At 45.1% G+C, this 14,468-nt stretch overlaps 1 protein-coding gene across 12 annotated transcripts in view; it reads right to left on the bottom strand.

The window, feature by feature from the left end:
• The window catches only part of PCDH15 (protocadherin related 15), a 643,743-nt gene that overhangs the window by 320,866 nt on the left and 308,409 nt on the right, over positions 1-14,468 (bottom strand). For 3 of the 12 annotated variants that reach the window (XM_088168756.1, XM_088168750.1, XM_088168744.1), the window contains exon 1: positions 104-186. The exons of the other annotated variants lie outside the window; for them this stretch is intronic. The gene's annotated coding sequence lies outside the window, so the exon portion shown is untranslated. Of the gene's footprint in view, positions 1-103; positions 187-14,468 lie in introns of those variants that run through there. 12 annotated transcript variants of the gene reach the window in all.

The following is a 14,468-nucleotide window of genomic DNA, read 5'->3' on the forward strand; positions in this document are numbered from 1 at the left end:
CACAGCGATGCTGCTGGCTCAGACTCTCTCTTCCCCCGGGATACAGGTGCCCGCTGCCACCGCCTAAAGCAGGGTCTGGAAAAGAGCTCAGGCTTTTACTCACCTTCGCGGAGTTTGAACAGCATTCCCTGAAACTCCCGTTTGCAATTCCGTGAAACTTCACGGACTCGCTGTGCAACTCCTGGGAGACCACCCAGGCATCTAATGGAGCTTATTTAAATCAGGGAATCATGGTTTGGGCTGGAAGGGACCTTAAAGCCTAGGCAGTTCCACCCCTTCCACACCTAAGCATGTCCCCGGGTGTTCCAAGCCCCGTCCAGCCTGGCCTTGGACACTTCAGGGATCCAGGGGCAGCCACAGCTGCTCTGGGCACCCTGTGCCAGGACCTGCCCACCCTCACAGGGAAAAACCTCTTCCAAATATCTAGCCTAAATTTCCCCTCTGTCGATTTGAATTTCCTATTGTGTTGTTGGCACTGTTGTCCCTATTACAAAAACAAAGTTCATTTTTTTCAAAAATAGGCTGGTGTTTTTGTTGTTGTTGTTGTTGTTCTTGTTGTTTGTTTTTTTGTTGTCTTTTTTTTTTTTTGTGAGGGCGCATGGTGAGAGTAAAGGGGAGCTCGTAACACAAGGTTTATATGGTCATGTAACCACTATAACACCAGAGCATTCTTGAAAACCTCCACTGGGACTAAAATTGCTCCTCAGTTCTTCAAAAAATACATACAGGAGGTTGTTGCAAACCTACTTAATGCTACTGCTTCTTACCACTTACCAGTATGACTTAAAACCTTAATTTCTTTCCAAAAACCACATAAAATTAAATTAATCAGAGCGAGCATTATTTTTTGTGTTACGAGACCTGGAATAAAACAAGGAAAATAAAATTTTAAATCTAATATCCATAATAAGACCCAGGGTAATTCCTCTTTCCTGGTGTAGCTATGTGTTACATTTAGTTTGTTCTACCATTTTTTAATAAGATTTACCTGTCCTGTGAGATCCACCTGTCCCTCACACAGACCTGTATTTCTGATATAGTTTTCCCTTCTCATGTGTTCCCAAAATACTAAAGCCAGCTGTCATGAAGTCAACAGTACGAGATCTTCAAGGCAAGATTTGTCCCCCAGGAATGAAGAATTCCTACAGGCAGAAAGGACAATCCAGGAGAAGCTGCTTCTGAAGGAGAGAAAAGACTTCTTGCTCCCAGACATGTGCATTAAATATTTGATATGCTCGAAGAATGTTATTGTTGGTACCTTCACATTCCCTCAGAACATCATCAAAAGGAACTAATTCACCTTGTGGGCTCCGATCTGGGAGTATTTGGCAGAAGGGAGTTATTCTGGAAGCATGAGGATCTGCCAGGAGTAACGATGACTGACAGGAAAGGTGCTCATTAGTTCCCTTCTCTTCCCTGAGCATCCTGCATCTCCCCAGTGAGTCCAACCCAAACACAGCCAGGGCCAGCATCTCACAGAGGATTTTCCTGGCAATCAGTGGATGAGCTGGACTCTCCTTGGGATGCATTTGCACAGAGTGCAGCACGGGGAAGACTAAATTCCACTTCTTCCAGACTCAGGTGCATTTTTCTGCACTTGGGGAGAGGATGCCTGGGAAATAAATTCTGTTTCTGTAAGAATGCAGGAGCCAAGGTCCTGATAGAGCCTTGTGTGTTCTTTACCAACATTATCCCCAACTGCCAGTTCCAACCTGTCCTAGGAATGCAACCCAGCTGACCTACTACAGAGCTCTGATTCTCTTATCTCTCGATACAACAGGTTCTGCAGTCCAGTATTTTAAAACTTGCATAAAGTTCCTTCTCATCTTCCAACTCTTTTAAACACCTTGGATGACATTGAGATCTTTGGTAACTGTGGAGCTTGTCCTCCCAAAACACATCTCCAGGCATGCAGAGGAGAGGAAGCTGAATGGGATCAGTCAGTCTGGATTTACCAAAGCTAAATCATGCCTGACCAACCTGTCTAGGATACAGTGACAGAAATAATAAAGGGATGGAACGTGGATGAGGACACGGCAGTTATAATTTCCCTTGACTTTCCCAGACTTTCAAGACTGTCTCCCACAATATTTTTATATCCAAGTGAGAACAGTGTGGTCTGAAGGAGTGGGGCACTGAACAAGCTCCCCGAGGAATGAGCACAGCCCCGAGGCTGCCAGAGCTCCAGGGATACCAGGAGTGGGATTGTTGGGGTGTCCTGGTCAAAGCCAGGAGCTGGATTGGATGATCCCTGTAGGTCCCACCCAGCTCAGAATATTCCATGATTCATAAGCTGAAGCAATCAATAAGGATAATAAGGTATAACATTTCCTCTCAAGGACAGGTAAGAGGTGAAGCAGGGACTTTGGAGTCTCCATCTTCATATTTTTTTCTGAATGAAACCCTGGAGAATCTGGTCTGAACCCAAAACTGACCCTGCTCAGCCTTGGTAGGACAAAGGATTTTATTTCACTACATTTTACAGCAATTTCTTTCCTTACTGAGTAGTTGCTAAATAGATCTGAGAAGTTATAGTTACTGCTTAGGAAACAAACGTTGGATTGAGTCTAGAAGTTACCAGCATGTATTTCCAGTTAAAAGCAAGACTACAGCTGTGCAATAAAGTTAAAAATCTTGATGATTTCAATATTTTGTGTAGTTTAGTTGAGGCAAAGGACAGTACCGGCAGCTTTCTGCTGTATAAATGTCTGATTTGTGTAAGGAGTAACACAAGGAGCACAGGGAAGCTCTTATAATTGCAGTAGACAAAATACAGAATCTTTTCATCTCCTATCTGATACAACATTTTTATTTTCTTCCTGAAAAGCAGAAAGTTTGCAGCTCTAGAAGGCCAAAGATGCAGATGGCAACTCAGTGAGTGTAATCAAATTAATTTCGGGGAGGACTAATAATTATTTCAGATTTATTTCTTGTTATTCAGTTGGTTTGACCTTGGAGGAGAAGGTTGGGGTGTTCTGTAATTCCCTGCAAATGAGAGGTGACCCCCTCTTAACTACAGCCCAACATCACAATGTACCCCTGGGCATGGGAAAAAGATCTTCTGGGGAGGAGAAGATGGTAAAAATTTAAAGACAATTTGCACAGAAGCACGTCAGAAAAATCTTCACTGATTCTGTGCATCCTTGTTTGAGTATTTTTGTCATTGAGAGGCAAAGGAGGTAAGGAAAGACGATCCCAGCTCCCTGGAAGTCTGGGCAGAGCCCTACAATCTGCCCATCTGTTCACAGGGAGGGATTACACCAAATCCCACTGAGCCTGCTTGCTCACAAATCCGGGAGGAGCAGTAATTGGCTTACTGTAGTTTGTTAGATTCATAATTTGATCACAAACTCCTCTCAAGGCAAGTTCATCCACAGCATTCATTTCTCTGCCTTTCCAACGGCTCATTTGTTCTGCAGCACTATAAATATAATGTGAATGAAAATCACAGGAAATGGCTATTCTGTGCTCCCGCGCTTTATTAAGAGATATCTATTTCCAAAAAAAAAAAAAAAAAAAGACGCTAATTATATCTGCATTTACACAGCTCCTTTCAGAAAGATTATCCAAGGCTCTTTATAGTTTATAGAGCATCAAATGACAAGCCCAGAGCTCTGCCTGTATGCAACAATCAGATATATTCCATATGCAGCTGCCATAAACATTTCTATTCATGCCAGTTCATCTGTGCTGGGATTAACAGAGTGAGAAAAGCTGGCCAAGGACACCTATTTAAAGAACCAGAGGTTTAAGTGGATGGAACCCACACAGTAACTTCTCATCCAAAGCACAGGGCAGCTAATGATGGCATAACCTGGAGTTCTCACTGCAAACACAACACTTTGGGTCCAATCCTGCCCTTTCCTGCCTTGGACATGATTATGGATATGCCAGGATCACTTTTGGGGCAGATCCTGAAAATACCTGCACAAAACCAGCAGGGCAAGGACTGCAAGCACGGGGTGGGGAGTGGGGGGCGGGAGGGGGTGGGGGGTGTGGAGGCTTTGCACAGACTGGGATTTGAACAGGGTGCTCCCAGGGACAAGATTCTGTTCCAGCTGGGAGGCTTTGGGGCAGCCCAGGAGGAAAAGCCCTCAGTGCCACGTTGCAGAGTGCGGCCACCCTAGCAGCCCTGAGCTGAAACAAGATTTCAGGGAAATACATGCGATTCTCAATGCCTAAATCAGACGCCAGACTGGAAATGCTCCTCTCTCACAGGGAAGCTCTGTGCTGCTGGCAGACCACGGGTGCTGCTGCAGTTTTGCCTCTTCACTTCCCAGCTCTGACTGTGCACATGCCACCGAGGCTGAGAACCACATTTCTCACCTTAAGGCAGGTGAAATCCAGAGGCTAAGATGTATAAATAGGCTTCCTCATACTTCACCTCCCATGGCCTCACTCCCACATCCCAAGCCCTCCCCAGAATTATTACTCCAGCTTTCTACAAACACTCACTCAGCTGGAGCAGGTATGGAGGTGCCCCTCGTCCTCCTCATGGGAAATTAATCCAAGCTCCAGCCCCTCAGGAGAAGGAAATGAGCCCATTGCATTTCTGTACGGCAGGAAAACACTTCAAGCATCAGGACAGCAACAGTTTTGGCAGAGCAACTCCTCACCTGGCTGCTGAATCCCTGCCAGCAAAGCAGGTTATACTGAGCTGCAAAGCCAGATTAAGAGATAACTCCTCCATAGACTGGTCCATAAAAAATGCAGGGAAAGTCCTGGAACAGAATCCCCCTTCTGCTGCCATGCTGGACACAGAAAATGTGAGCTCTGCTTAACCCTTGGAAGAAACAGGATAAAAATCTATCTCTATAGCCCCACTCCTGTGGGTAGGCACAGAGCTCTCACCAGCCCCGAGGGAGAGGATGTCACCTGCCCAGGGTCACCATGTGTGGCATGTGGCATGTTTTCAGTGCAGGATGTGGCACAGGCAAGAGACTCTGGAGGTGAGTAGGGTGCCCAGGAAAGCGTGGTGGGAATACTGAAGCTTCCTGGTTCTTGTAGGGCCAGCATGTCCCAGTGAGAGCAACTGGGTGAGGATCGAGGGACCCCAAAAGATGCAGCAGGGTTGTAAAATGTTTGGAAAGGGGCAGAGGAATGTAACACATAAAGCAAAAACACACACACATATAAATACAAATATAAAAAATACACATTTATATATATATATATATATTAAAAAGTGCCTGGTAAATGGGTCCATTTTACTTGGTGCTGTAAAAGTTCAGCAGCTCCAAACCCCTTTCCACCATTTTAAACCTACTCAAGGTTGGAACCCTAAAAAAGCACTTCAAGCACAAGAAACTAGTGAAGTCACAGTCACAAAAAACGTAGGAATTGTAGTTTTCCCTGTCCTTTCTCCCTCTGGATGCAGAGGCTATGAGAGCTGTCCTGGGTAACAGGGCAGTGCCACCCCACTGTCACATCCAAATCCCACAGCCTGGTTCTAGAGACAGAGTTCAGGTGCCTCTGTCCTGCAGGTACAGTCCACAAGCAGGTGAAAGAATATCAGCCTTTAAAAGAGTTTTCTTCTGTGAAGAACTGCTCAGCAAGGCAGGAACCCAACAGCTCCACGGCCGTGGCCTGGCTTCGCTCCCTACTACAGCCGGTGAGGACGTCACTGGCTGAGCTGCAGATAAAGAACATTTTATTCCTGCCCTGCTTGAACCCAGCTTGTTTAGAGTTGGATCCTGCCTCCTTCTCCCCAGGTGAGCTGGCAGAGGCAGCAGGGGAAATACACAAACCCCACTTCAATTATTTGCTCATCCTTCAGCAATGAAAGAGCAGAGAAAGGCACTACACAAAATGAAATGCTCTTTGGAGCAAGGGGTATTTTAAATCCAAATATTCTTATGAGAGATTTGATATCTCCTCACCCAATAATTTTGGAAGAGCTCTAATCCTGTCTGGGAGATTTCCCTAACTGCTCCAACAATAAACCAAACACTGCACCAGGGCTTTTCAATATTTTTGTTTCTCTCTCTGGTACCTTCTCCTTCACTCTGCTCACTTTACAACAGAGCATTCAAGGCAATCAGATGATTATCTGCTTTTCACTACCTGGAATTTTAGTCTTCAAATGGCAATTCTTTAATGGTTTATGGCTCACAATTAAATTTTTGGAAAGGTAGAAGGCTGTGTTTGGAGGTGCTGCTTTAAAGCACCACAGCATGACACATCCAGTCCCACACAGTACAACAATCTACTGAATTTCCTTTTAGCAGAATTCCTATGGTTTATATTATTATGTTTTATATTATTGTACTTTATATTATTATTCTTTTCACACCCCACAGCCCCCATCAGGAGTTACCACACACTGAAAATTTACCCCCAAAAAAGCACTTTTTGCTCTCCAACCTGCATGGATTCTCCCCCAGGACACAATGGCAGCCTCTGTTCCGTCATTGACCCTTCTGACTGGATCCTCATAGGAGTTCCACTTGGAACAAGAAGCACTTTATTCCTGGAATTCTACAGAGCTGCAAGCTAGCTGAGGACTGTAAGTCAACTGCATGCTGGCTCCCTGTCAGTCAGGGCTAATTCCCACAGATTAGAGAAGGAAATCCTTACAGTTCCCCAGGTCCTAAACCCTACTGCTAAGAAAAGAGGATTTTTTTTTCCCAAGTCATCTTTTTGGAGGAAAAAAAGAGGAATTGTCCACTAATCATTGCTATCTGCACCTAAAGTATCAGAGGAGATGAACCAAGAGCACCAATCCCTGTCTGTGTGTCAGACCACCCACTCCTGACACCGAGTGTGCTCACCCCAAATAACATCACGATCCCACAGTTATTGTTGTCAGTAACAACCCCACAAACACAAATCCCTCCCCTCTGCTTTCCTGGTGTCCTCAGATAACTCATCTCCGAGGAATGAGGAGCACTGTTACTCTGAATAGGAGGGTTTGGAAGACAGAGACAGAAAATTGAGTTCATTCTGTTGTCCTTCATCACAAAATGAAGACCTGGATTCAGAGGGGTATTTGCCCTGCTGATTCCTTGGTGCCTCTAATTGAGGGCTGTGGATATCACTTGGCTGGGAGATCCTTTCTCTTACTTGAACTGAGCTCTTTTAGACTTTCTCCACACCTTCTCCACTTTATGGAATCACAGAATATCCAGAGCTGGAAGGGACCTGCAGGGATCATTCAGTCCAACCCTTGGCCCTTCACAGACACTCCAGCAATCCCACCCTGTGCATCCCTGAGAGCACTGTCCAGTTCTTCCTCCTCTCCAGGTCTCTTTCTCACTCTGGAGACAGAGAAGTCTTGAATTATCACTGAGAGCTTCCAAATTAAAAATAATGGCAAAGAAGTTTTCTGTTGTTCAACTCAATTCCCATACAACACCTGCAAACAGCCCATCAGACACAGATGCCACAGAATCATGGAGTTCCAGGATGGTTTGGGTTGGAAGGAACCTTAAAGCTCATCCAGTGCCAACCCTTGCCATGGGTGAGGACATCTTCTGCTATCCCAGGCTGCTCCAAGCCTCATCCAACCTGGCCTTGGACACTTCCAGGGGTGATCAGCCACAGCCTCACAGGAGAACCTGCAGGAGAGAATTCCCCACTGTGCTCCAAACCCTCTTTTTCTCAGTTCTGGATAAAAGTGAGTTTCAATGCACTTTCATCAGCTTTGCAAAAAAGCAACTGGCACAGCTTGAATCTGCTCTTTTGGAACTTCTTTGGATCAAAGGTGGAGGCCTTTGGATCACAGGAACAGGCTGCCCAGGGCAGGGATGAACTCCCTATCCCTGGAAGTGTCCCAGGATCGTGTGGATGTGGCACTTGAGGACATGGTTTAGTGGTGAACATGGTGGCTGATGGTTGGACCTGAAAACCTTACAGGTCTTTTCCAATCTTAACAATCCTATGATTCCATGATTTCTCTTTTATGCTCCAAGTAAATGGGAATATTTAGTATGAGAGTCCTAAAATATGACCAGGTGTTCAAAGTTGTGCAGTTCTGAGCTTCTCCTAAGACACTTAGGAATTAAATTCCAATAGAGACTTTACCATCAATCCAACACAACGGCAGTGTTTTTTTTCCCAACGCTGAGTCTTGTACAAAGGTGAGCAGGGAGTCAAGAATTACCTTTCTAGTGCCAAGGAGCTTATTGGACACGTGGCTGGAGTGGATTGCCTGGAGTTAGGAGCAGGAAGGATGCAGGAAGGATCCTGGCTTCTCTGCAGTGCTTACGGCAAATCCCAAAGCACTGAATTTCCAGCTTCCCTGTCTCTTTCCTAAAGCTGGCAGGTTTTGCTTCTTAAAATGCTCTGCATAGCTTGTACTTATTCACTGTTGGAAAATTCTTGATTGGATAAACGCAGAGCAGCAGGGAAAACTTAAAATGTGTATTTAACATATTTTTCTTTGCATTTCTTATCCAGCGGAGGAAGGAAGATTGGAAGCATACAATGCCTTCACCTTCGCCTCCTGGAGTCATTTCTAAGTTAATGTGTCATTATGTGATAGACTTTGAGCAAGGGTCAAGCAGCTCTCAGAAGTAGGAACAATGTGCACTATTGGGAAAGCTAATGGAAATGTGTTTAAAACATATTGAAAAGAACAAAGGTGGATTGAAAGTATCTTTACGTATTCCCCAAATTCATCTTTATGTTGATTCCAGTCTTACAGGAAATATGATAAAATACTTCAGACAAACCTGAGGGGGCTTTGAGAATTGTACAGAAAAGACTGAAATCATTAACATTCCAGTTTAAAATCTTTTGCAGATAACCCTCTTATCCCTTTTCCATCTTCATTGCTCTCTCCCACATTTCTAATTTTTATACCAGAATACTCCAGAGCTGGATGAACGCCTCCAGAGAAAAGCACAGCAGCAGCCCCATCAGTGTTTGGCTGAACCAAGCAAGAGATAGGCTGGCTCCAGGTATCCAGGTCTCCATGTATCTGCTGGAATAAGAGGAAAGTGGGTTCTCCTCATACTGTGGCCATTTTCTACCTGAAACCTTCATACCTGCAACCCTTACACAGGTTGTGCCAACAGAGTGACTGTTCAGAATTATACTTGCCAGGCTCTTCCAGGTGGGACAACAAAAACAAGGAAGAAAATTGTGCTCCCCTGGCACTTTCCATCATCCCTGCGCCCTTATTTTTGCTCTCTCTCATATAACCACATGTATGAAGCCACTTCTACTTGCAGAACCACTACAGAGCCTCTTGAAAGCTCTCCTGCACTCTTCTGCTGTAATTGCCAAATCCAAGTGGATACACAGAGAACACTTTTGTAATAAATTCTTTTGACTCATATTTATATTTTGTTGTGAAAATATAACTCAAAACATGGTCCAGATCTCAAAACGCCTTTTCCCTCTCTCTCTGCTAAATGTTAATTATGCCCATGTAATTTGTCTTGATCAAAATAGCTTCCTTGCTTTAAGCTTAATCACTTCTTATCCTTATTCTTCCCTTTCTTCCCAACTCTCCTGGTACTTCCCCATCTTGTAAACTTTTCATTCTCCATTCTTTGTATATTTTCACTACACCTTCAGCTAGTTCCAAAATTCAATGATTCATCTCTGTTCATCCTTCTTGCCATCCCCCAGCTTCCCAGCTCTTGCCTTTATTCCTCTGTGCCTACCTCAGTTCCAACTATTCCCTTTTCCTCCACCTGCCTCTGGAGCACCTCCTTGGGACCACTTCCTTTTCTTCTGTGCTGTTTTCTCTTGGGTGATCCACTTCTTCTGCTCCCACCTTCTTCTCTCTGTCATCTTCTTGGCTGTCCCCACCATGAAATGTGGTGTTCCATGGCTGTTCCACGGTGTTCTTCTTGGCTGTTCCTCCATGGAATCCACTTCTACCCTGTGGCATATCTCTCTTTACCCCTCTATCAGTACTCCCCAGTATGATCTGCAGTAATCAGCTTTCTTCATACTTCCAGAATTTCCAAACTTAACCCTCAGCTAGATCCATGTTTTTTCACAGGCAGATATCCCCCATCATTCAAGGCATGCTGTTTTGACCTATTTCACTGCTGGTGCACTTCTGCCTCTTGGGATTCACATCCACTGGGCAGAAGTATCCATGGAGACTGAACTCCTGCCTCGGGTGTGCCAGTATCCAGAAGCAGTCATGTATTTGACTGAGGGAGATAAGGGATCCCACATCCCTTTTTCCAGCACTGAATCCAGATGTTTTGTCGCATGTTTTGATGGCTTTGGCTGCTGGTAGGAGACTAACTAGAGTTAATTTCACACTTCATTCCCCTCTACTGAGCCAGGCTGGATCAGATAGGATCCTGGAATAAAAGAAGTAACGTTCACAGTCTAGTTGATTCTGGATTCCTCTTGTCCCACTTCCTTCATCTCCAAATTAAAAACAAACAAACAAACAAACAAACACAAAAACAACCCAAACAAACAAACCCGACAAAACAACCCAAAACAGGGAGAGTAAGGTGTGACCCACGAGTAGACCATGGCCTGAGCACAAGGTGAACCAAGACTTAAAAGCAGAAACCAAGCATTGCATTCCTAAAGGAATGCAGAGATTCCTAAGGGATAGTGGTGGGAAGGGTGGCAGTTCCCAGTACCTTTGCAAAATCACCCCTGAGTATTTGCCCCAGCTAAACCTAAGAGTAACCTTGGAGTAAAGTCAGCCTGGGGCTCAACAGTGATCACTGTAATGCCCTCAAAAAGCAGCTCAAACAAAGGGAATTTATCTATCTACAATGGCCATGACATGAGCAGGCCAACATCAAACACAGAAAAGCAAAACCAGCCCACAGCACAGGAATACTGATGATCCTGCCCATTCCTGGGCTGCTCTGTCGTGTCTGGCAGCAGATTAACAAAAATAACAAATGATATTCAATGGGCTCCAAGTGGGAATCACTGGGACAGTTTTGCGTTCACAGTGATAACTGTAACAGATCTCAAGTATCAGGTTGGTACCAATCTTTCTGTAATGAGACAGCAGCTCATTAATGGACAAGTATTGAGATTTTGTTAGAATCGTACTGGATTATCACAGAATCCCGGTTTGGCTCAGGCTGAAGGGAGCTCAGAGGGCACCTGGAGCCACCTCCCTGCTCCAGCAGGGCCATCCCAGAGCACAGGGCACAGCATTGTGTGCACACAGCTCTGGAACAGCCCCAGGGAGGAGAGCCCAGAGGCTCTGTGGGCAATGTGTTCAGGGCTGGGCAGTGGCCAGGGAAGAAGTTGTGCCTCCTGTGCAGGGGGAATTGCTGGGCTCAGTCCCTGCCCGTGGCTCTGGTGCCATTGCTGGGCCCCCGGAGCAGAGCCTGGGCCCTGCTCGGAGCCCTCCCTGCACACAGGGACACCCAGGGCTGAGGGCCCCTCTCAGCTGGGGCTCCTCTCCAGCCTGAACAGCCCCAGCTCCCTCAGCCTTTCCTGGGCACCGAGATGCTCCAGGCCCTTCCTCAGCGCCGCAGCCTCCGCTGGCCCCGCTCCAGGAGCTCCCTGGCCCTGCTGTGCTGGGGATCCAGAGCTGGACACAGCACTCCAGAGGTGCCTGCAGGGCTGGCCACAGGGGCAGGATCCCTCCCTGACCTGCTGCCAATGCTCTTCCTGCTGCCCCCAGGATCCCATTGGCCTCCTTGGCCCCAGGACACTCTGCTGGCTCAGGGACAGCTCGGTGTCCCCCAGGTCCTTCCCCACAGAGCTGCTCCAGCAGGGTCCCCCCAGCCTGTGCTGATGCCTGGGGTTCTTTCTGCCCAGGTGCAGGACCTGCATTTCCCTTGAGTTTCAGACAGTTCTTCTCTGCCCATCTCTCCAAGCTGTCGAGGCCCTATAAATAATAAATAAGAAATCCTCTATTGTTTCACATTCAGAAGCAAAATTGACATCTTAAACTCCAAATCTTCCCTCTCAACCTAAATGTTAAAATGTCATGTCACCTTTGTGAATTTAATTGTGAACTGGGAGCATTAGATCTATACTCAATTATTATTTTCAAGGGAGAACAGCACTTCATTTTTTGATTTATACATTTATACTCAGTGCAACAAAACTGTATTAATTCTAAATCAGAAAATTAGGAAATGAACATCCTGCTGAGTTTTTGAGTACAACACAATAGAAATAAGAAATATAAAGGCAGTGTAAACATACATCCATTCACTATAGAAGCCTCTGTTTCTAAGTGGGCACACATTCTTGGGGAGAGGGAGGAAATATTTTCATTTTTCAGACTTTTATCTGCATTTAAAAAAGGAAAGAAGTGTTTTCTTTCCTTTGCAAGAGCCATCAGCTTTGCCCAGTGATGATCTGTTGCCTTCTTGGCTCCACCAAAACTTTTTACTGTTTTGAGTGTGTGATTTTTATTCCCTGTAATCATTTAACTTGCTCATAGCTTTGCTGTTCAGTACCTGGAACCCAGCATATTTTCCTTCACAGGGCTGTTTCCTGGAATACTCCATTTCACACATCAAAGACAGTCAAAATAAAGGACGAAAGTTGACTTTTTTTCTCCCTACAAAATAGCAAGTTGTCTTTAGGAGGATTCAAAACTTCTGTCTTTACAGCACAAAATACCAGTGGATCAAAAAAAGTAGAAATGGTGTCCAGCAAAGTCAAATGAGATCAAAAGCAGGACAAATAAACTTGGAAAAGAGTAAGTTACAGTGAGATTGGGGTGGTGGGAATTGCCTGAGGCCTGACCACGACTCTCACATTGTAGAGGCTGCAGAAATGAAATCTCCTTTTTTCCCCCAGTATCTCTATGTATGGACTATTTTTTAGGTCCTAACGGGCAACAGTGATTGGATGATGAAACACCCTCACCACCATCTGCTCCAAAAGAAAAGCAAAGAAAGCAAACTTCCCAGAAATCCTTTGTGCTTGCAAAGAAATTCACTCTCCCATTGTAGGGATTTTGACCCAATCCTCTGATTACTATGAACATCCATTTGGTCAAAAACATCCCCTTGCAAATCGAAGGCGCTGTGTAAAAATAGTCCCAGTGACAATAACAACATAATAATGAGGATGGAGATCTTTCTAAATCATGAACAAATGTTGATTTTACTCTAAAATTAACTCACGGAGAATGGGAACATTTTTGTAATCCTTGTGTTCATTGTTTACTTCCTCTGTTGAGCTTTCTGGATGCTATTTCTGAGAGGGAAGAATGAGTCACTGTCTTGTCTTGTGATGAGCCCTCGGGTGGAGTTCTATGTCAGCTGGCAGAGAAGGAATTTGGGGGCAGGTGCTTTTCAGGAGACCATGACAAACCATCAGCAAGCAAGACTGGAGCCTCTATACTGGGATCAAACACGACATGAGAAATGAAGAGGCTTAAGAACAGGTCTGACAAGGAGAGCTTTGATCAGATGGTGCACCCACAAGTGCAAGGCACCCTGATAACCCTCTTGAGGATTTGAGAAAGGGACAGGAGTGGCTCCATAGCTGCTGAGTTTTGCCAGGAGAGTGTGTTCACCTAGGAATTTTATTTCTCTGCAGCCACTGAACCTCATTTTTTGAGAAAATCCATATGGCACTGAAAATTTCCTGAACTGTCTCCATTTCAGAGCTTGTTTAGCTTCATCTGCCAGGAGGCCATAAAAGAGTTGAGTGAGTCTAAGCTTTTGGGGACACCTTCAGCAGAGAAATGAGGGTGCCTCAGCTTTTGGGAACATCTTCAGCAGAGAATCAGATGTGCTTGAGCTTTTGGGAGCACCTAAAGCACCAAGCTATAGTCACCCAAGGATGGGTTAATTGGGGATTTCCAGGGCCTAGATCATAGGGAAAATCCCCTTTGAACAAACAGCTGAGTAGTCAATGCCATCAATGTTCATGCAGAGCTCAGACTCCAAGGTACCTTTTACTCTGAAATATCAGCAGACAGGAAAGTGTTTGTGATTTGTAATTCCTGCTTCTTTCTTGAAAAGCTATGACTTTGAAGACCTTACAAAGTCTCATCCACTGAGAAGCTGTTTATGCCACCTCTTTACATACATAAGTCAGACATTCATTGTACTTGGAACAAAGAGCTAAAAATAGCACATAGATATTTCCATGTGCAGAACTGAATATGCTACTGCCTTCTTCACCTCTGGCCAAAACTCAACTCAGCAACAGGTAACCTCAGTGATTTTTTACTCTCACGTCTAGGGCAGCAACCCAGTCATAGAATTCCATACTTTTTATTGCCTCTAGTCCAGAGCAGATCCAACACCTGACGCAATCCCAGGGCCTCTCACAATTAATGACAGCACCCAAGGATGCTCCTGATTCATTCCACGTGTTTCTTTAGTCACTTAGCACACAGGTGACACTTCTTTGTTCTGAAGTCTGACCAGAATGAGAAGAATTTGGAGGTATTTAGGATTCTGTATTTTGGAGGCCAGTAAATACGGATCAACAGAATGGATTCAGCAGGTTGGGAGGAAGTGCAGAGTTTATTGTTCCTCACTTCTCTCCATACCCAAAGCAGTAAACATTAATGTCCCACCCAGGCTCAGAGGCTACAGACTCCA

The sequence above is a fragment of the Sturnus vulgaris genome, chromosome 8 (genome assembly GCF_052056855.1).
Source record: "Sturnus vulgaris isolate bStuVul1 chromosome 8, bStuVul1.hap1, whole genome shotgun sequence".
NCBI lineage: Eukaryota > Metazoa > Chordata > Aves > Passeriformes > Sturnidae > Sturnus > Sturnus vulgaris.